At 37.6% G+C, this 23,640-nt stretch overlaps 1 protein-coding gene across 7 annotated transcripts in view; it reads right to left on the bottom strand.

The window, feature by feature from the left end:
* LOC139976782 (uncharacterized) overlaps nucleotides 1–23,640 on the bottom strand; it is a 162,177-nt gene that overhangs the window by 39,535 nt on the left and 99,002 nt on the right. The gene's annotated exons all lie outside the window — the stretch shown is intronic.

Here is a 23,640-nt window from a genome sequence, read left to right as displayed (position 1 = left end):
TTACGTCATATTAGATTCGTGTTTTTTTTTTAAAGTTGATGTTAGGGTGGGGTACAGAAAAGGTAGTCAGTTGCATTCCATCTGGTAACGATATCACGTCGGGCAGAGAGGTAGTTTCTCCGTTATTGAGAACGGGAGTGCCAATAGATGTGGTCTGGTCCACACTTTTAAGACGCCGGATACAGGTATCCTACCTTTGACACGTGCCAAAAGCTGAATGGTTTGACTCCGCCTATAGAGACTACCTTGTGGGCAGTGATCTTCTGAAGTCTGTCATAAAGCGTACTATAGCAGTGTCAGTTAGCATAGGGGGTAGGATTCACTGGATAAGTATCCAAGGGGGTGTAGTTATTTTTATATGCATTTCTTTTATATTTCCTTTTACCAATAATCATTGAAATATCCCGTGCTAAAATATCCATGAGAATTAAAAGCAGAGTGTTTGCGTGGTTTCTTGATTATCAATTGAGCGTTACTTTCTAGAAAGGGTCACTATGTGTCACTTGTGACACACTGACTGAGGAGTGAGGACCTACAGGTACGTACTAAATATGTTAACTGAACATGTTTACCAGCTACTTTTAGCAAAAATCAACTCAAGCCCTGACCCCTAATAAATGTGCATAATATCACATTGACCATACACTTATCATGTACCCGCTATCTACCAACACATTCACACAAAGTATGATTCAATTCTGAAAATGTTTACATTTGACCCTGTGACCTCATTAATATTCTAGTAATGAGCACCAAAATCAATAGGGGTCTTCTACTCACTATGGCACATCTATGTACCAAGTATGACTTCAATCCAACTTGTCGTTGTTCAGTTACCGTGTTTACAAGCTACTTTGGTGAATATCAGCTTGTACCCACTTTTTACCAACACATTAATACCACGTATGAATAAATTCCGACTTTTGGTTGTGGAATTATAAGCATTTGGAGATTTTCACGTTTGACTCCGTGACTTCATTATTTTTCATGAGATGACCACCAAAATCAATAGGGTTCATCTACAGTACCTACTATGGCCCATATATGTACTGTACCAAGTATGACTTCAATCCAACTTGTGGATGTTCAGTTACCGTGTTTACAAGCTATTTTAATCAATCAACTAAAAAATCAACTAAAAAATATGCATAATATCAACTTGAACATATGTTACCATGTACCCACTATCTACCAACACATTATTACTAAGTATGAATTAATTCTGACTTTTGGTTGCGGAGTTATAAGCAGGCTACTATAACAATATAATTGCACTCATTCATCCTCTACTTAAGAGAATGCAGTTTCCCAAATATTAAGAATGGTTTCTCTGAGAGGTTATACGATGAACCGTACATAGGGTGTGTGTACAGATAAGCCAGCCTACATGAGTAGTTCTCAGTTATGTTGTAAAACTTTGTATCGAGTAAATTCGTCACAAAGAATAATTGATGCCAGATGTCAAAATATGGTAAGCACACAAATTCTTCCTCGATTTTATCAAGTAACTAAATATTCTAATGCAAAAAATGATGAGTAGTGTTAAACAGCCTAACTGTGCTACTAGAGAAGAGAAACAGGCAGTTCTACTACTAGCTGCATGAGGCCAGCATAAACCAACCAATAGCCAGAAGCAAAGAATTTTGAAAGAAACGAAAAGGCACCATAGGCATCGCTGACATTGCTGAATTTGGAGCCACAGCCGAGGAGCAAATCTGTTCAACCTTATGTATGCAATTGGCTTAGGAACACGGATTAAAGGGTGTGAAGACTTGGGCAAAAATAAATGTATAATGCCGTTAATCTGACCTAGTTTCAAATGAGGTGTAACAGGAGTTTTAAACACCACCATCGATCCCAGAAAATACACACACAGCTTGCTACCGTCGGTAATTATAGACACTAGTGTACAGTCAGTACATACAGCTGCGGTCAATACCCACAGCACAGTGAACAAATGGTACAGCGATGGACATGTCAGGTCCAGCTAAAGATAACAATGTATCACGTTTCAATACTGTCTACATTTGTAGCGACACGAACGCAAGCAACAGAAAGTCAACTTTTTCAGATGGCCGCAGGCCGTTTTGGGCCAATCTTCACTGCCTTTAAGCTTCAACAAAGAAAAAGGAAAAGGCATCACCTTCTTCGGTCTATTATACAATGTACAAGTTGTACATTACGACCCAGACAAGGTCAGGGTGATTGAGATTCTCAACGCCCCAACAATGCGAAATGAGTTGCAAGAATTCTTAGGCATCGCAACAGTTAGATGTCTCCTTTCATCCCAAATTAGGCTGGCCTGAAAGACAACAAGACTTACGGAATATCACAAACCCTCAGGCACTGGTCATGTCGTGATTAACTGTCCATAGACCGAGGGGTGGGGGGCTCCTTGTAAAAGGACTGCCAATCATCATCCCGAAGATATGTCTGAAAGACATACTCTATCAGATGCCCATCAGGAAATAAGGAAATGTCAACTGAGAGCCAAAGCAGAAGTATTCTGGCCAGGGATCAATAAGGACATAGAGGAATGAGTGCGATCTTGTCCTGCATGCCACATTAGGGCACAGCCCACTGAACCGATTTAACAACACAGAGCACCCACTCGGTCTTGGCAAATCTTAGCTACTGACCTCTTCACTAGAAGGGAAAACCACCTTGTAGTGGCAGACTACTACTCAAAGTATGCGTTGATAAGGACCATCCCTAACAGCCTAACCATCATCAATTTTCTGAAAAACATCGTTGCAGAACATGGAATTCCGGAGAGGCTGATAAGCATTAATGGACCGCAGTACAGCTGTTCAAGCAATTCTCAAGGACTTGGAACTTCCAACAAATGACCTCTAGTCCTCATACCCTCAGTCCAACTTATTCATCGAACAGCAGATACAACAGTCAAACACACCATCATCAAGGCCAAATAAACCAGGATTGATGTTCACCAAGCACTGTTAAATCTGAGATCAACACCCATTGACAGCCATCCGACCTCACCTGCTGAACTTCTTTCTATTCAACAGACGAATTAGGAAAGTTACCCCCAAAAATACCCACACTCAACCAAACTGTGACGTGATAAACACAGTCTTACATGAGCGACAGAATAAACAATAAGAACATTTTTACAAAACTGCAAAACGATTGGCAGAATTGACCCCTAGAGAAGTTGTACATGCCAAAGATCCTTCCAAAGATAGTAAAGGCACAAGGGACCCTGGGACTATCCTCAAACATTGAGAGGAACCCAGATAATATACAAACAGCTTCAGGACAGACACCGAGCAGAAACCGATGACAGCTGCGAAAGACGGGGGAGAAAAGAGTACCTTTTGAAAACTCTACAAACACTGATGACATAACAAATACCACTAGACATGAATCACTGTGAAGGCACAAACAGAACCAAACCCTGACACCCCTAAACCATACATCACACAGTCTGGACAAGAAGTCCACAAAGATCTGGCCTAAATTTCTGAAGGGTTTAATCAGGTTTAATAAATATGATATCTCACTGAATTATAACCATGTTCATACAGTTTAATCCCATCGTTTCGAAAGCACTTTAGAGTATTAAAGTGTTACTGTTGAAAAGGGTAAATTTCTAACATGAGAAGGGGGATGTAATATTATTACCTATTTTATATGCACATCTACATGCCTTACTCGGTCCCCTCTGCGCACTAGCTGATACATTGTAATATGATACTTATCTGTTGTTCATATTTGTGGATTCTGTCTCGGTTACTCTTCCTCTTACCACCAGCTTGCCCTCCTAGAGAGTACATCATTAAATAAAGACCCCATACATGTTATATCATAGAGTGTTTTAAATTATTTGGATTCTCGGCTACTTCGGGTGGATCAATAGCATTACATACATGTGTTAAATCTTCCTTATGTATGTGTGAAAGTAACAGAAATTGTTCTCTTATGAGACAAATAAATTAGATGGTTGTGTCTCGCATATAATGGAAGCCTTATGGAATACAACCGTCCATGTGATTGGATTTAACAGAGACAGCTGCACCACTATTATGGTATCTGAGGTAAGATTCAAAACAATTATAATGCGGGGAATTGCTTGCAAGAGAAGCCACCAGCGGTGTAAACAAATGAAGAAGACTGCACAGAGTAAGTTTTCGTTACAATACTATAGTTTCAAATGCTATCTGAAAGTGTTTCTTTTTACCTTTGGAGAAATGTTTGTAAAAGAAAGCTTGGTTAGGGAAGTTTGGTGGTGACATCCATGGGGGGGGGGGGTAATATAGTTTATGTAAAGAGAAGACAGAAAGGCACTTTTTCTCATTAAGTGATTGTATTGTGTTACCCACTAGAGAGCTCTTATAAGGGTTTTGATGATAAATTTCTGTTAGGAAAGATAATCGAAAATAAAATGATATTTTGGGAGAATCTTAAATTTCTTGTTAGAACCACTTTGTCATGGTCCTGACCTGAGGCTGACCACAAACTTTTTTTTACTTTCAACTTCATGGAGTTTGGAAGGCCGAAATTGCAAATACACCAGTGCATACAGTATATCCCTTTACTAGCTTGCAGGGCTGAAATTTCAAATTAACTATTGAATATTGCTACATTTTCATTCGACAAAAAATAACACCAGTTGCTGTTTGCCATAATTAAATGGAGAATATACCTCTATACAGTACATATAAGTAACTGTTAGATTGCACAATGAACATGTTATGTGTCTGTACAGGACTGGTGGAGTTTACAAGAATGTTAAATTTATTTAAGAATCTTGGCCAGATGGTAGTGATTAATGACCTTTGACTGTAAAATGAGAACCTTCAAAATGCTTGGGGAGTTTGATTTGATCTGCAGACTACTGTACTGCAAACTGTGCCAACGTACTACAGCAGTTTGGCAAGAAACTTAAGTTTATGATATTAACTTTATGCTTCAAATTTCAGAAGTGATTAAATTTTCAAAGTTTATAACCTCCACAAAACTTAGTTTCACTTCAGTTCCTCTTTATGACAAATAATTAACACTGAACAACAGAAACTTCTGATCCACATATAAGTCACAACATTCCATACAAACAGCTACTAGTACTATAAGGTGATTTAAGCAATTTCATACGAATAAAAACAGTCTTACTTGCAAACTATGAAGTATTACTCATTCAACTGTTGTGGGATCTAAATTTGACACGTTGTGATAACTTGCAAGCCGCTCCAAAATTACAAAGGTTAACTTTTGTTGCAGTGAGAGAATGCTATAGTACGCAAGGTGGAAGTATTGCATGGTAAGCCTAGAAGAGCCCTTGGAACAGACTTGAGCACCGTCACACATGACGATCGAGACCAAAAACTCACCAACAGATACTTTTTTTTCTGAGTACAAGTCTGCACTAAAAGTAGTAAAACTAAAAAGCATACTCATACTACTTAAGCTTGCACGGTTTCGGGAAAACTTACAACCGGTTTTTCTGTAGCAAAATAACAAATCTGGTTCAAAAACCGTTTTTTCCCCTCCCAAATTGCATGGAAAACATCCAAATATCCGACGGAGGTGTCGTGATTGCTAAGATGCATATTTTTGAAGCTTTACCAACAACGGTCCAAGTTTAGTTCGATTGCAGTAAAGGGTAAAAAATAAGGAGAATAAATTCAAGAAATGTTACTGCCTTCATGACTCTCATTTTATTACCCACGTGAACTAAACTGAAGTAAAAATGTCGAAAAGAAATGTGTTAGTAAAATGTTTTCTTAAAGTTTTAACATCACGTACACGCATCGTTTGTCTTGTGTTAACTGTACTTCACGAAGTACAAATTTGTGTTCAGGAAAAAAAAATCACAGTCATGTATTATTATATATTATATTTTCGGGGATTAGGGCCGAGCGTAAACCCAACTATGACCAATTGGAGATCGTAAAAAAATTGCTTTACAATATGATTGGTCCAATATATTCAGTACTGACTGACAAAGTGTTCGAAGGTACCAGATTGCAAGAGGCTCTAGCCATGTTCGCGGGTGGTGTCTTGGCAGTAAAATAAATTTCTGTTCAAGGAGTGAAGAGAATTTTATCGTCTACACTTTCAAGTACAAGTTGAAAAATATCGCTGGCAAAAGCTGGGATTGAGTCTGCAAAGAATATAAATTGTTTACGTTAATGTTGGAAACGTGTTCATCAACGTAAACGAAAAACCAACTGAGAGACGTCTTGTCTGATAACTGATAAGAAAAAATGTTGAAAGGAAACTTACAAATAAAATAAAATCTATTAGCGTACAAAGAAGAATTGTCCAACAGCAACATCTGTAATTTCCAGCCATGTATGCAACATTTTTACTCCTTTAATATTCCTTGACTCAAGCCTGGCACCAGATGTATCTTGTGAATAATGGATTGTGATTGGTCTAACATTACTTGTTGCATATGAGTCGTTAACTCACAGAGCCCCTCCCCGCTGCAGCTGTACAAGTCGTATATAGTACTGTGGATCGAGCAATGTACCTTTCAAGTTATAACGATCATTTTTTGAACATGAACTGTGCTCAATGTCTTAAAAAAGATTTTCTCCATATCCTCCACTGTTAAATAATAAGAACAACACAAAGAGGACAAACACATTGCATATAACAATTTATTTTGAACTGCATCTCGTCATTTGAGTGTGTACTCACTACTTCTCTCAACTACTAACATTTGCCACCAGGGTCAGTTCAATACTACAGTCACCTAACTGATTCACGCATATAAGGGCTGCATAGCCTAAACTTAGGCCTAGCTATCCACACTCAAGAGCACTGGTAATGGCAATGGTAATGGCGTAGCTAACAATGTCGACTATCAGAAAAGCTTTCTCTGTTGCAATTTACTTTCATATTGCAAAAAGAACAGTTAATAGGAGAAACCAAAGTCAACAAATAATGGATGGATGCTTTAACTTTGTTTTTTCCAGTATTTGCAAACCACACTTTTTTGGCTTTCTTAAAATAAACAAGAGCCCAAGGGCACTGTGGTTCCTTGCTTAGGGGTATATGACAATACATATAATATTATCATACTGTAGCAAGATTGGGCTCAAATAGTCCAAGTAATGGTGGTCATACATGTACCCATAAAGTAGCCAACACTGTACTGTCGCCAATACTCTTGTGATCCCAAATTGTGATCGGAGTTTTGATCGGAAGGCACTTCTGAGATCTGAATATGGCATCCAAAATGTAAGAAATATAAGGTCACCTACAAGCGGGTCAACAGATATGATAACATTGGTGACCTCAGATCACATGTCTGTGTCACAGCTGGAAAACCTCCCGCGAACATTCCGAACCAGGTTCGCGGGAAATCCGCTATGGCAGATCTTTATAGCAAGTTTGAGTTAAGTCCAAGTTGCCCTTGATGAGTTACAGTGTACCCAAGCAAGTGTCACAGACGCACACACAGACACCCCACTGATCTACACTAACTGGATAGGCTGCACGTACGGTGAATGGATAGCAAGCCGTGAAGTCACCGGAAGTTGTTCAGCGGCCATGTTGGGATATTCAAAACATCACCGTGCGTATGATGTAAACTTATCATGGTAACAGTCACAAACCTATCTTCAGGCATGGAATTTCATCTTTGAGAGGTCAAGGCCTAAATGCAAAGGGCACTTCCATAGCAAAATGTCAAAATCAATGCGATTTTTTTAAGGGGCACCAATGCCAAGACCAGGACAACAGAGGCCATGGCCTCCATGAAATTCCAGACCTGTATCTTGGTAACATGGAAACATGCAAATTTTATTATGCTTCCGTAGTGCACTAGTGTTTCATGAGAACTGACAAATCGGCTTAAATTTAATTGTTATTCAAAGCATATTGTTCAGATGTTGTTAAAATGACATGGATTGACCGTCAGAGTTCTCCGCAGCCACTTTCAGCAGGGTGGCCCTGTTGTTATACAAAAAAATTTAACCCATGCAGAATTTGTGGTGTACAAACCTATATCACGTTCATATTGCACAAAAATCCAGTAACATTCAAACACAGTACTAAAGCTGTACAGTACGTGTGCCCTGGTAATATTTGGCCCGTGGAGAACACTGTCAATTAAGTATTAAATGTTATAGAGCCATCAAATGTATCTTTGCATATTTATGAACCAGAATGCATTGAGGTTTCGATGACTTCAATGCACTAGACTTCTGCTTGTTAGTATATAACCAGAACTAGCTGTTACAATAACACTATGGCATGCTAACACAGGTCAGTCTGTACGTGGTTATACACACCTCCATCAAAAACAGTAGGGTTCTTGTACTCAATGTTATGAATCCGCACACCAAGTATTACAAACCAAACCAAATCGCTAATAACTTCGCAACATTAAGGTTGCAGAGGAGTCCACGTATGGACAATTTAGATTGGAATATGCCCACGAAACTTCAAAGAATCAACTTGAAAGAAGCTAACACAGGTCACTGGAGGTCAACCTGAGGTCAAAGGTCACCCAAATGCAGGTCGACTATTGTATTACAATAGCGTAACTCCCAACCTTGATGGACATTTGGTTCTCAAGTTATTGCAAAAATACTAGTTTTTGACCCCTGATTGACCTTTGTTGACATTGGATCACATGACTGTTATGTTTTGAAACAATCCCTTACCCCATTCACAACTAGTCCCAAAATATCAACCTTGTTGGAACCTGTCAATGGTAGTTTCACAAGTTGAGAAAAACTAGGCCAACATTACATTACAACATTTTCTTGTTACTATCTAAGCCGAGCACCACCATGAGTTGGCGCGCAGGGTACCGAAAATTTTTAGCTAAGAAGGCCTCCTAGATCGTTGGAAATGACACTTCCCAGGCCTTCTTAGCTGCTCTAAAGTTTTCACAACATCCTTTATTTTGAGATCCCATGTTTTGATATATGGTCATCAAAGAGTTTAGTGTTCAAAATAGAAAAAAAAACAGGGGGGCGAGAATGGCCTATAGGGGCACTTTCGACACTATCTAAGCGGAGCGCCACCACACCACGTACAGATTTTTTTGGGAGTAAAGATATTCCCTAGATCGCCGGAAATTACTCTTTCCGGGCCTTGCTAATTGGAGGTAAACGAAGAATAAATATATGTCATCGCCATTTGTTACAAGTGGCAGTTTATATGGGTGTTGAAAGTACGTATGCGCTTCATCACAATCCCTGTGGTATCTTTGTGAGTGCTCATGTTTTCAAAACAAGAGCATCAATGACGCAGTATCTCAATACTGGAAGTTTTAATTTTGATTCCTAATTTCAAATCTTTGCTCTGTCTCTACAATTATCAATATCAATCATGGTACAACGAATATATAACTTGCATTTTTGCCACTAATAGTCTCTGCAGGTTACACTTTATCCTGCTAGTCTTGCCTTTAGCACTCATTGCCTGTTAGTCGAAAGAACGACGTTGCAAGGTTTAGTAATGTCATAGAATATTTAAGAACTTGTTTTTTATGTGGTATCCTTCATCTTGGGTCAGTCTCTGTTGGACTTTTTGGTCATATAGTTTGACGTCAATCACAACGGCCAAATTAGAAGAGGCGAACAACTCGACCATATTCTTGATGCCTGCCTTGAGAGCTAGGCCTATTGACCTACTGTATGTTACTGTAGACTGTAGTGGTGACTACCATCAAAACTGTGTCCACTTCTAGATATCAAAACAACCCACGTTTTTCCATCTCAATTTTTCTGACATGAAGATTTCATGGATTTATGACTTGGAAAAAATAATGTAAAAGAAGATTACAAGTTTTTATATGCAAGTGATGGGTGGCCTCCTCCCCCCCCCCCCTAATAGCCACCTCAGTTCCTCTCCATTTTGTTATTTTATTTTAATTCCTTGTACAATTGATGTCAAACATTACAGGTTCAAAAGAAAGCTAAACATACGGCCATGGCTATTCTTACGACTAGTAATAACAATTATTTATAAACTATTCTTACGACAAAGGGCGAATTCAAGCACAGTAAAGTAAATAAAGCAACTGCGCATGTAGTAGGGGTAACCCTAACTTTAACCCTAAACCCCAATCCTAACACTAACCCTAACCCGAAATTATTGTTACTCCTGGTCGTAAAAAATAGTACTCCTGTCATAAAAATAGCAACTGCGCATGCGTAATCGGAAATTATTCTTACAAACAGTCGTAAGAATAGCCACTTTGTTCTTATAACCTTATACATCTTATATCCTTATAAATAAAACATAACCTTATACAATTTTTATAGTCTTATAAAAGTTGTGATGCTATGGCCGGCTCCTGTTTTATACGTACCCATCAAACAAACTTACCCTGGTCCTTCCTAGGAAAAGCTGTCTGAACACCAGTACAATGCTAATGTGGCTATCACTGAAAGCCTAATAGGCCTAGGGGGCCTAGGCCTATAGCCTATATATATATTTTTTAAATGCACTAGGCCTAGGCCTACAGTAAGTAGTCTTCAGAAAAACAAGAATGTGTATACGTAATTATACAAAATACATGAAGGGCACTCAAACAAACTTATCATGGCCCTTGCTCTGAAAAGCTACCTGAACACCAGTACTATCCTTAAATGGATGCTACAAAAACGTAGAATTCAGCAGTACAGGCTGTGTATATGTAATTAGCATGCAATACACACCTCGCGTACCTAACTACAACCTGTTTGAACGTAGCAGCCACTAAGAGCAGCCACTAACAGCAGCCAATAGTGTATACATCAACGTTACACGCCGTTGGCCACTGATGTTTGTACACTGTGACGAGCGCTGGGTACGCTGTGGCGGGAAAGTTGATCCCCAGCAGCCACTAAGGGCAGCCTAAATTAGCGGACAATAACAAGACTGCTACTTTTTCGTACCTGTTTTAAAGCGATAATAATTAACGCTATGAATACTGTAAAATGCCAATAATTGCACCATATGAGAGATGAGTTGTTGCTCTTTTATGTAATATAATTTTGGAATTTAATGGTGGACGAAATCTGCATCCATATTGAACTGAAACTTGTGATCCTACCAAATCTTGTGGAGAAAGGCGTAAATGGCGGCAATTTTTATACCATTTTTTTTTCTTTTTTTTTTCAAATGTCTAAACAATTAATTTATGAGAATATGCAACAGTCAAGAGGGGTACAATGACGATGTTAAGTTATTCCTCTTACAAGTGGTATGAAAAAACAGCCAGTAACACTTTGATTTATTGAAATTCGATGGCTACAAACCGTTCGATCCTAACAGGAGTGGGATGCAAATGGGAAAATTAGCTCGAAACGCGCGGTAATGTGTTATGATCCAAACGTATTATTATTTCAAAATCGGTTAATTTGAGTTATCGACCTAGTTAGGAGGTCCGGTTAGCATCAAATCAAAGAAAACAATTTCTTCTTTCACGTGTAATACCTACTATGGGTAACAAAACCGATTTTTTTTGACCAAAAGTGGCCTAAACGTTTTAAAATATTGATAATTTTTTTTCTTCTTCAAAATCAATTAATTTTAGTTATGGAGCCTACTGGCATGTCTGGTTAGCACCACATTAAAGTAGAAAGGTTCCTCTTTCACGTGGTATACCTCTACTATCGGTAACAAAAATGATTTCATGACCAAAAGTGGCCTTAAAGTTTTAACCCCGATCCGGACATCTCTAAACGCGCTGTATATCTAATGTATAATGATCCAAAAAATGATTGTTTTTTTTCCAAAATCGATTAACTTTAGTTATGGAGCCTACTAGGATGTCCGAAAAAGACCACATTAAAGTAGAAAGGTTCCTCTTTCACGTGGTATACCTCTACTATCGGTAACAAAAATGATTTCTTGACCAAAAATTCCCTTAAAGTTTTAACCCGGAAACAGACCCTTCTCTAAACGCGCTGTATATACGTAGTGTGTAATGATCAGAAAAATGGTTAATTTTGATTTTTTCAAAATCGATTAACTTTAGTTATGGAGCCTACTAGGATGTCCGAATAGAACCACATTAATGTAGAAAGGTTCATCTTTCACGTGATGTACCTCTACTATCGGTAACAAAAATGATTTCTTGACCAAAAGTGGCCTTAAAGTTTTAACCCCGATACGGACATCTCTAAACGCGTTGTATATCTAATGTGTAATGATCCAAAAAATGATTTTTTTTTTCTTCAAAATCGATTAACTTTAGTTATGGAGCCTACTGGCATGTCCGGTTAGCACCACATTAAAGTAGACAGGTTCATCTTTCACGTGGTATACCTCTACTATCGGTAACAAAAATGATTTCTTGACCAAAAATGGCCTTAAAGTTTTAACCCCGATACGGACATCTCTAAACGCGCTGTATATACGTAATGTGTAATGATCAGAAAAATGGTTAATTTTTTTTTTTTTCAAAATCGATTAACTTTAGTTATGGAGCCTACTAGGATGTCCAAAAAAGACCACATTAAAGTAGAAAGGTTCATCTTTCACGTGGTATACCTTTACTATTGGTAACAAAAATGATTTCTTGACCAAAAATTCCCTTAAAGTTTTAACCCCGATACGGACATCTCTAAACGCGTTGTATATCTAATGTGTAATGATCCAAAAAATGATTTTTTTTTTCTTCAAAATCGATTAACTTTAGTTATGGAGCCTACTGGCATGTCCGGTTAGCACCACATTAAAGTAGACAGGTTCATCTTTCACGTGGTATACCTCTACTATCGGTAACAAAAATGATTTCTTGACCAAAAATGGCCTTAAAGTTTTAACCCCGATACGGACATCTCTAAACGCGCTGTATATACGTAATGTGTAATGATCAGAAAAATGGTTAATTTTTTTTTTTTTCAAAATCGATTAACTTTAGTTATGGAGCCTACTAGGATGTCCAAAAAAGACCACATTAAAGTAGAAAGGTTCATCTTTCACGTGGTATACCTTTACTATTGGTAACAAAAATGATTTCTTGACCAAAAATTCCCTTAAAGTTTTAACCCCGATACGGACATCTCTAAACGCGCTGTATATACGTAGTGTGTAATGATCAGAAAAATGGTTAATTTTGATTTTTTCAAAATCGATTAACTTTAGTTATGGAGCCTACTGGCATGTCCGGTTAGCACCATATTAAAGTAGACAGGTTCATCTTTCACGTGGTATACCTCTACTATCGGTAACAAAAATGATTTCTTGACCAAAAATGACCTTAAAGTTTTAACCCCGATATAGACCCTTCTCTAAACGCGCTGTATATACGTTATGTGTAATGATCAGAAAAATGGTTAATTTTCATTTTTCCAAAATCGATTTACTTTAGTTATGGAGCCTACTATGATGTCCGGTTAACACCACATTAAAGTAGAAAGGTTCCTCTTTCACGTGGTATACCTCTACTATCGGTAACAAAAATGATTTCTTGACCAAAAGTGACCTTGAAGTTTTAACCCGGAAACAGACCCTTCTCTAAACGCGCTGTATATACGTTATGTGTAATGATCAGAAAAATGGTTTATTTTATTTTTTTCAAAATCGATTAACTTTAGTTATGGAGCCTACTAGGATGTCCGGTTAGCACCACATTAAAGTAGAAAGGTTCATCTTTTACGTGGTATACCTCTACTATCGGTAACAAAAATGATTTCTTGACCAAAAATGACCTTAAAGTTTTAACCCCGATATAGACCCTTCTCTAAACGCGCTGTATATACGTTATGTGTAATGATCAGAAAAATGGTTAATTTTTATTTTTCCAAAATCGATTTACTTTAGTTATGGAGCCTACTAGGATGTCCGGTTAACACCACATTAAAGTAGAAAGGTTCCTCTTTCACGTGGTATACCTCTACTATCGGTAACAAAAATGATTTCTTGACCAAAAGTGACCTTGAAGTTTTAACCCGGAAACAGACCCTTCTCTAAACGCGCTGTATATACGTTATGTGTAATGATCAGAAAAATGGTTTATTTTATTTTTTTCAAAATCGATTAACTTTAGTTATGGAGCCTACTATGATGTCCGGTTAGCACCACATTAAAGTAGAAAGTTCATCTTTTACGTGGTATACCTCTACTATCGGTAACAAAATTGATTTCTTGACCAAAAGTGACCTTGAAGTTTTAACCCCGATACGGACATCTCTAAACGCGCTGTATATACGTTATGTGTAATGATCAGAAAAATTTATGATTTTTTTTTTTCAAAATCGATTTACTTTAGTTATGGAGCCTACTAGGATGTCCGGTTAGCACCATATTAAAGTAGAAAGGTTCCTCTTTTACGTGGTATTCCTCTACTATCGGTAACAAAAATGATTTCTTGACAAAAAATGGCCTTAAAGTTTTAACCCCGATCCGGACCCTTCTCTAAACGCGCTGTATATACGTTATGTGTAATGATCAGAAAAATGGTTTATTTTATTTTTTTCAAAATCGATTAACTTTAGTTATGGAGCCTACTATGATGTCCGGTTAGCACCACATTAAAGTAGAAAGGTTCATCTTTTACGTGGTATACCTCTACTATCGGTAACAAAATTGATTTCTTGACCAAAAGTGACCTTGAAGTTTTAACCCCGATACGGACATCTCTAAACGCGGTGTATATACGTTATGTGTAATGATCAGAAAAATTTATGATTTTTTTTTTTCAAAATCGATTTACTTTAGTTATGGAGCCTACTAGGATGTCCGGTTAGCACCATATTAAAGTAGAAAGGTTCCTCTTTTACGTGGTATTCCTCTACTATCGGTAACAAAAATGATTTCTTGACAAAAAATGGCCTTAAAGTTTTAACCCCGATCCGGACCCTTCTCTAAACGCGCTGTATATACGTTATGTGTAATGATCAGAAAAATGGTTTATTTTATTTTTTTCAAAATCGATTAACTTTAGTTATGGAGCCTACTATGATGTCCGGTTAGCACCACATTAAAGTAGAAAGGTTCATCTTTTACGTGGTATACCTCTACTATCGGTAACAAAATTGATTTCTTGACCAAAAGTGACCTTGAAGTTTTAACCCCGATACGGACATCTCTAAACGCGGTGTATATACGTTATGTGTAATGATCAGAAAAATTTATGATTTTTTTTTTTCAAAATCGATTTACTTTAGTTATGGAGCCTACTAGGATGTCCGGTTAGCACCATATTAAAGTAGAAAGGTTCCTCTTTTACGTGGTATTCCTCTACTATCGGTAACAAAAATGATTTCTTGACAAAAAATGGCCTTAAAGTTTTAACCCCGATCCGGACCCTTCTCTAAACGCGCTGTATATACGTAATGTGTAATGATCAGAAAAATGGTTAATTTTTTTTTTTCAAAATCGATTTACTTTAGTTATGGAGCCTACTAGGATGTCCGGTTAGCACCACATTAAAGTAGAAAGGTTCCTCTTTCACGTGGTATACCTCTACTATCGGTAACAAAAATGATTTCTTGACCAAAAATGGCCTTAAAGTTTTAACCCCGATACAGACCCCTAACAAAACTGATTTCTTGATTAGATTTAATTATGATTCAATTTTGTCCTTTTTGTCGGAACAAACTGAATATTTGTGCTCCATAGCTACTGTTTGTATCAAATCTACTTCTGTGCTCCACCTGTACCGAAATATCAGACTATATAGACAAAATATGTAATCAAATAAAATTGATAACTTTTTGTCGCACTGTATTCTCTTTCAAAAGAAGTTAGTCATTTACCTTTTTGAGGCATGACAAGAAAATCTTCACATCGTACCATAAGACCACATATAACCAACATGAAGTCTGTGTGGAATACATTGTACATTTAACACACGATCGGATACTTTTGTTAACTAGTACGAATCATCCTGCAGTATGATCTTGAGGTTCTAAAGAATGACTGACGATATTAATCTCTCTTCTCATTACCTCTTTGTAAAAGTATAATTTGTAATATTATCACAACAATAAAACGTCTTATAAGTTAAACAGACTCTCTATGAGACATGCCAAACCCTATATTCACACTTAGTTACATCCAGTAGCATATCAAATACAAGCACTGGCGGATCCAGGGCCTCTGTTTGGGAGGGGCCAAAGTGGCATTAGAGTGATATGGGGGAGGGGTCTAAGGGGATGGGGTGCCCCCCTCCCCTTTGGAAAATTTTCTATTGCTGAATGCCCTCAGATGCAATTTGGTGCGACAAAAGTGTACAATGGTGAAGTTAATTTACTTCTAAAAAAAATGTTTCCCAGGTGTAATTTTCTAAAATATTTATAAAACAAAGTTGGGATCATCTTTCTCAAGAAATTTTATTTCTCATAGGTTATAAATTTCTTACAACCAGCCTGTAACTGCAAAATGGTGTTAAACTGTAAATCCTCATGCTCATACATTTACATAGCTCCCAACTCTTGAGAAGGCAAATGCTGGTCCATGCCACGAATCGCCGTCCTGGGGGAGGGGTATAAAAGGAGGGGGTGTCCCCCTCCCCTATTGAATTTTTTTGGAATCCTGGTGATGCCTACATGTGAAATGGTGGCACTTAGAAAGGCTTTTGTCACCCAAAATTTTCTGAGAAATATGCATTTTTTTTTGTGTAACATCAATAAATTGAACAGTAGGTGATAATTCATTCTTTCCCGTGGCATGAAAATGTTCGCTGCTCGCCCCAATTCAAAGGTTCAAATGATGCTGTAAAGGAGGTTTTATACTCTATTATGCTAAATGCTAAAGAAATGATGGTTGCTAAGTCAAAATTCGATGCAAATTTTTTTATGTATACTTGACAATTACAATGCGGTTTTTTCGGACGCTTGTGCGGGTCAGCGGGTTTGGGTGTTAGACTGCGGGTCTAATTCCCGCGAATCGCGGGTCAGTTGGGAGCTCTGCATTTAATTTTAAACCAGAAAACAAAAAGGTTTAGACTAGTCTACCACTGCTATTCCTCTCGATTTTTTAAATTTCCAATCATACGATTTAGCGGATGTTCGGAAACACTTTTTTGCTCACCTTTGGGGGGGGGCATGGCCCCCCTTGGCCCCCCCCCATTGGATCCGCCAGTGAATACAAGAACAAATGTATGATCCCAATCTATTTTACTCTCCAGTACTTATGAAAGAATTGGAGACTGTTTTATTACCGTCATCTGCTTTTTGGTCTGGGTTACTTCTCGGTGACTTGAACCGACATATTAATATAGATGTAGATATAAATAGTATTACCAGAAACGTTCGTAAAGTTTCGGTACCACGAACAATTGGTCATGCTGAATCGAGAATGAAAGTTCTTAAATCTAATCAGCTGAGTGATCGCAACATGAAAAGAATTGATGAATTACTTTCTGTTTATTACCAAGACTTGATTGGAATACAGAGACGATACAGTGATCAGATGATCAGATCATACAAAACTAAGTGAAAACATAACACAAAGACAGTGGAAGAGTACGGAGAGCCAAACGTTCCATAAATGTCGAAAAAGAAAGTGGAGTGTCCAAGTTAATATATATGTCCAATTCGATATCAACATGTTACAATTCCATATGAACATATCGAGACAAAATACCAATATGTCATTACGTCTATCAACATGTCAAATTCAACATATATATACGTTATGTGTAATGATCCAAAAAATGATTAATTCCTGTGTGGGCAATTGGGCCTTTGAGGTTGCTGCATGGGCCCCGTTACAGTTAAAAATGAAGTCGTTGGTATTTTTAGATACCGCAATGTCCAATAGGGCCAACACCTCTAAAAGAATTATCCTGATTTTGTTAACATAATCAAATCATGTGTGGGCCATGGGCACTTTATGGCTGTTGCCTGGGGCCCGGTACAGATAAAAGTCGTAGATGGTATTTTTTGGTTTCTCCAATGTATAAAGGGTCCAATGCAATTATAGAATAATCCTTGTGTCTTTGCACATGATCAAATCACGCGTGGGCCATGGGCCCTTGAGGTTGTCTGGGCCATGGTAGAGGATAAATTTGCAGTAAATCGACCTGTGACGTCATTATGATGGCTCGCATCTTGCAGTGATGTGAGCCTAGTTTATTGCATTGCACTGCACTTGGCCCGCGTTTACTTTCAACCCAGTCTGCATCGATTCGATACTCAACTGGACCGGGAACCCAGAAGATTTGAAAAGAGACAGAGGGTTTAATGGGCAGCTTATGTCCGTTTATGACCAGGATTCAAGGTTATGTGTTGCTGCCGTGCCACACAATGTGCGTATATGTAGTCTAAATGTGCCTTCAATTAAAATAGGGGGCTCAAATGTTGATTTAATCATGTGAAAGACGCAAGGCAAAAGCGCTGGATAAAACTCAAAGTAAGATACTTTTAGAACCATAGCAATGACAGTAATTGTACCTTGTGACGGGCCCTGCAGAAGGGCCCATCAAAATGGTATTAATCATGCGAAAAGAGACAAGGATAATTCATTTTGCGGTACACCAGTTAAACATTGGGGTGTCCCAAAATACTAATTACAGCAACTTTATGATGTACATGGGCCCATGCAGGCAGCAACCAAAAAAGGCCTGTGGCCCACATATGATTCATTTATGTGAAATGAGAGCAGGGTGATTCTTAAAGTGGCATTGGACCCTTTGGAAATTGGGGTATCCAAAAATACTAATAACAACAACTTTATGATGTGCCAGGACCCATACAGCAGCCAGAAAGGGCCCGTGGCCCACACATGATTTAATCATGTGAAAAGAGAGCAGTATGATTTCTTTTTATTGGCGCTGGACCATAAGGTTGTCGGGTATTAAAAAAAGAAAAACCTATGACTACAAATTTATCCTCTACCATGGCCTAAAGGGCCCATGGCCCACACGTGATTTGATTATGTTAACAAAAAGCAGGATAATTCGTTTAGAGGTGTTGGCCCTATTGGACATTGCGGTATCCAAAAATACCAACGACTTCATATTTTAACTGTAACGGGACCCATGCAGCAACCTCAAAGGCCCAATTGCCCACACAGGAATTAATCATTTTTTGGATCATTACACATAACGTATATACAGCGCGTTTAGAGATGTCCGTATCAGGGTTAAAACTTTAAGGCCACTTTTGGTCAAGAAATCATTTTTGTTACCGATAGTAGAGGTATACCACGTAAAGATTTACGTGTCTACTTTAATGTGGTGCTAACCGGACATCCTAGTAGGCTCCATAACTAAAGTAAATCGATTTTGAAAAAAATAAAAATTAACCATTTTTCTGATCATTACACATAACGTATATACAGCGCGTTTAGAGAAGGGTCTGTATCGAGGTTATAACTTCAAGGTCACTTTTGGTCAAAAAATCAGTTTTGTTACCGATAGTAGAGGTATACCACGTAAAAGAGGAACCTTTCTACTTTAATGTGGTGCTAACCGGACATCCTAGTAGGCTCCATAACTAAAGTTAATCGATTTTGAAAAAAATAAAATTAACCATTTTTCTGATCATTACACATAACGTATATACAGCGCGTTTAGAGAAGGGTCTGTATCGAGGTTATAACTTCAAGGTCACTTTTGGTCAAAAAATCAGTTTTGTTACCGATAGTAGAGGTATACCACGTAAAAGAGGAACCTTTCTACTTTAATGTGGTGCTAACCGGACATCCTAGTAGGCTCCATAACTAAAGTTAATCGATTTTGAAAAAAATAAAATTAACCATTTTTCTGATCATTACACATAACGTATATACAGCGCGTTTAGATAAGGGTCTGTATCGGGGTTAAAACTTCAAGGTCACTTTTGGTCAAGAAATCATTTTTGTTACCGATAGTAGAGGTATACCACGTGAAAGATGAACCTTTCTACTTTAATGTGGTGCTAACCGGACATCCTAGTAGGCTCCATAACTAAAGTTAATCGATTTTGAAAAAAATAAAAATCATAAATTTTTCTTATCATTACACATTACGTATATACAGCGCGTTTAGAGATGTCCGTATCGGGGTTAAAACTTTAAGGCCATTTTTGGTCAAGAAATCATTTTTGTTACCGATAGTAGAGGTATACCACGTGAAAGAGGAACCTTTCTACTTTAATGTGGTGCTAACCGGACATCCTAGTAGGCTCCATAACTAAAGTAAATCGATTTTGGAAAAATAAAAATTAACCATTTTTCTGACACATAACTTATATACAGCGCGTTTAGAGAAGGGTCTATATCGGGGTTAAAACTTTAAGGTCATTTTGGTCAAGAAATCATTTTTGTTACCGATAGTAGAAGTATACCACGTGAAAGAGGAACCTGTCTACTTTAATGTGGTGCTAACCGGACATGCCAGTAGGCTCCATAACTAAAGTTAATCGATTTTGAAAAAATAAAAATTAACCATTTTTCTGATCATTACACACTACGTATATACAGCGCGTTTAGAGATGTCCGTATCGGGGTTAAAACTTTAAGGGAATTTTTGGTCATGAAATCATATTTGTTACCAATAGTAAAGGTATACCACGTGAAAGATGAACCTTTCTACTTTAATGTGGTCTTTTTCGGACATCCTAGTAGGCTCCATAACTAAAGTTAATCGATTTTGGAAAAAACAATCATTTTTTGGATCATTACACATTAGATATACAGCGCGTTTAGAGATGTCCGTATCGGGGTTAAAACTTTAAGGCCACTTTTGGGCAAGAAATCATTTTTGTAACCGATAGTAGAGGTACATCACGTGAAAGATAAACCTTTCAACATTAATGTGGTCCTATTCGGACATCCTAGTAGGCTCCATAACTAAAGTTAAACGATTTTGAAGAAAAAAAAGAAATTCTGATCATTACACATAACGTATATACAGCGCGTTTAGAGAAGGGTCTGTATCGGGGTTAAAACTTCAAGGTCACTTTTGGTCAAGAAATCATTTTTGTTACCGATAGTAGAGGTATACCACGTGAAAGATGAACCTGTCTACTTTAATGTGGTGCTAACCGGACATGCCAGTAGGCTCCATAACTAAAGTTAATCGATTTTGAAAAAAATAAAAATCATAAATTTTTCTGATCATTACACATAACGTATATACAGCGCGTTTAGAGATGTCCGTATCGAGGTTAAAACTTCAAGGTCACTTTTGGTCAAGAAATCAGTTTTGTTACCGATAGTAGAGGTATACCACGTGAAAGAGGAACCTTTCTACTTTAATGTGGTGCTAACCGGACATCCTAGTAGGCTCCATAACTAAAGTAAATTGATTTTGAAAAAATAAAAATTAACCATTTTTCTGATCATTACACATAACGTATATACAGCGCGTTTAGAGAAGGGTCTGTATCGGGGTTAAAACTTCAAGGTCACTTTTGGTCAAGAAATCATTTTTGTTACCGATAGTAGAGGTATACCACGTAAAAGATGAACCTGTCTACTTTAATGTGGTGCTAACCGGACATCCTAGTAGGCTCCATAACTAAAGTTAATCGATTTTGAAAAAAATAAAATTAACCATTTTTCTGATCATTACACATAACGTATATACAGCGCGTTTAGAGAAGGGTCTGTATCGGGGTTAAAACTTCAAGGCCATTTTCGGTCAAGAAATCATTTTTGTTACCGATAGTAGAGGTATACCACGTAAAAGAGGAACCTTTCTACTTTAATGTGGTGCTAACCGGACATCCTAGTAGGCTCCATAACTAAAGTTAATCGATTTTGAAAAAAATAAAATTAACCATTTTTCTGATCATTACACATAACGTATATACAGCGCGTTTAGAGAAGGGTCTGTATCGGGGTTAAAACTTCAAGGTCACTTTTGGTCAAGAAATCATTTTTGTTACCGATAGTACAGGTATACCACGTAAAAGAGGAACCTTTCTACTTTAATGTGGTGCTAACCGGATATCCTAGTAGGCTCCATAACTAAAGTAAATCGATTTTGAAAAAAATAAAAATTAACCATTTTTCTGATCATTACACATAACGTATACACAGCGCGTTTAGAGAAGGGTCTGTATCGGGGTTAAAACTTTAAGGTCACTTTTGGTCAAGAAATCATTTTTGTTACCGATAGTAGAGGTATACCACGTGAAAGATGAACCTGTCTACTTTAATATGGTGCTAACCGGACATCCTAGTAGGCTCCATAACTAAAGTAAATCGATTTTGAAAAAAATAAAAATTAACCATTTTTCTGATCATTACACATAACGTATACACAGCGCGTTTAGAGAAGGGTCTGTATCGGGGTTAAAACTTCAAGGTCACTTTTGGTCAAAAAATCAGTTTTGTTACCGATAGTAGAGGTATACCACGTGAAAGATGAACCTGTCTACTTTAATATGGTGCTAACCGGACATCCTAGTAGGCTCCATAACTAAAGTTAATCGATTTTGAAAAAAATCATTTTTCTGATCATTACACATTAAGTATATACAGCGCGTTTGGGGTTTTATTTTCGCCAATCTAGCGTTTTTTCGTCAACTGTCGCTGGTAACACTGGTTATAACAAACACACACGACCGCAGTTGTAGTACTGTGTGTCATGTCTTACTGTCCTTTTTTTCTTAGTGGCTGCTGTTAGTGTCTGCTGTTAGTGGCTGCTACCTTCAATGAGGCCTAACTACACTACAGAAAATTTGTCGCGAGGGTAGCCATTTTCCTATATAACATGTAGCTGTCATGAGTCATAGCCAATCTGCTACAAAACAGACTTGGGGGCGGGGCTTAATCATCAAAAACGGACCTTTTTACTAAAAGTAGGGGCGACAGCTCAGTGTTGTTTTAAGAAAGAAAAATCATTTAAACATCAAATAAAGCAAATAAAAGCCATAAAATGTCATATACAGCTAGTAAAATTCTTATTAATACCTACCTGTAAACAACAAATGAAAGTTTAAAATGTTAATAAAACATATAATACATAGGACCCTACTTTAGACGATACCACTGTTGAAAGACAATTCTATTCTATTCTCTTTCATAAAACATAAGTTTTGGAGCGTGTGCAAAACAGGTCTGACAAAGTGTGTTTTCGGCCCGAATTGGCCCGATTTGGACATAAATCGGTGAAAAAGTCACAGAATGAGATACAATTCTGGAATAAAAAATAGTCACTTTTGTTGCTCTATATGATATATTCTTGCTCTGGAAATTCCAGAGAAAAAGAACTTTGTTTGAAGACGCTGAAAAATTTTTAAGAGAAGAGAGAGTCCCACTTACTGTTACAATATCTCTATACATGTAATGTATTGAGATAAAAATAGATCGAAAACCCCGTACAGTTCTTGAAAAGAGTTTCGTACAACAGAATTAAGTGCGGATAAATTAAATACTGCCGTACGTTAGAGCATTTTGTCAGTAAACTACACAAACAAAAAGTGACAAAAGCCAATAGGTAGATGGGAGTGCAATAAAAAAGTCAATAATCACGAAGTAAAAAGTGCTTAAAAGCTGAAAAGGGCGCCAGCAGTCCATTTGAGTCCGTCAGGGGGGGGGGGGGCATTCGCTCCCCTGACCGTTTGGACGCTCCGCCACTGTTGGCCGGTAGTTGTCAGCGATAGTGTTGTCTCCTTTCTTAAAAATTTGGTTTTTAGCGTTTTAAAGAGTATCAGGGTACCGTAAGTCCCAGAAGTGAAAACCTGATTGAAAATGTAACAGGGTATCGAGGCTATGACGCGAGCAACGATGTGAGAAACATGTGTATGATGTCAGCATGCAGCATCTTCTTTGGCATTCATGTAC

This window comes from Apostichopus japonicus, chromosome 12 (genome assembly GCF_037975245.1).
Source record: "Apostichopus japonicus isolate 1M-3 chromosome 12, ASM3797524v1, whole genome shotgun sequence".
NCBI classification, from domain to species: domain Eukaryota; kingdom Metazoa; phylum Echinodermata; class Holothuroidea; order Aspidochirotida; family Stichopodidae; genus Apostichopus; species Apostichopus japonicus.
Note: the sequence above shows the minus strand (reverse complement) of the source record. Positions and strands in the feature narration are given on the sequence as shown.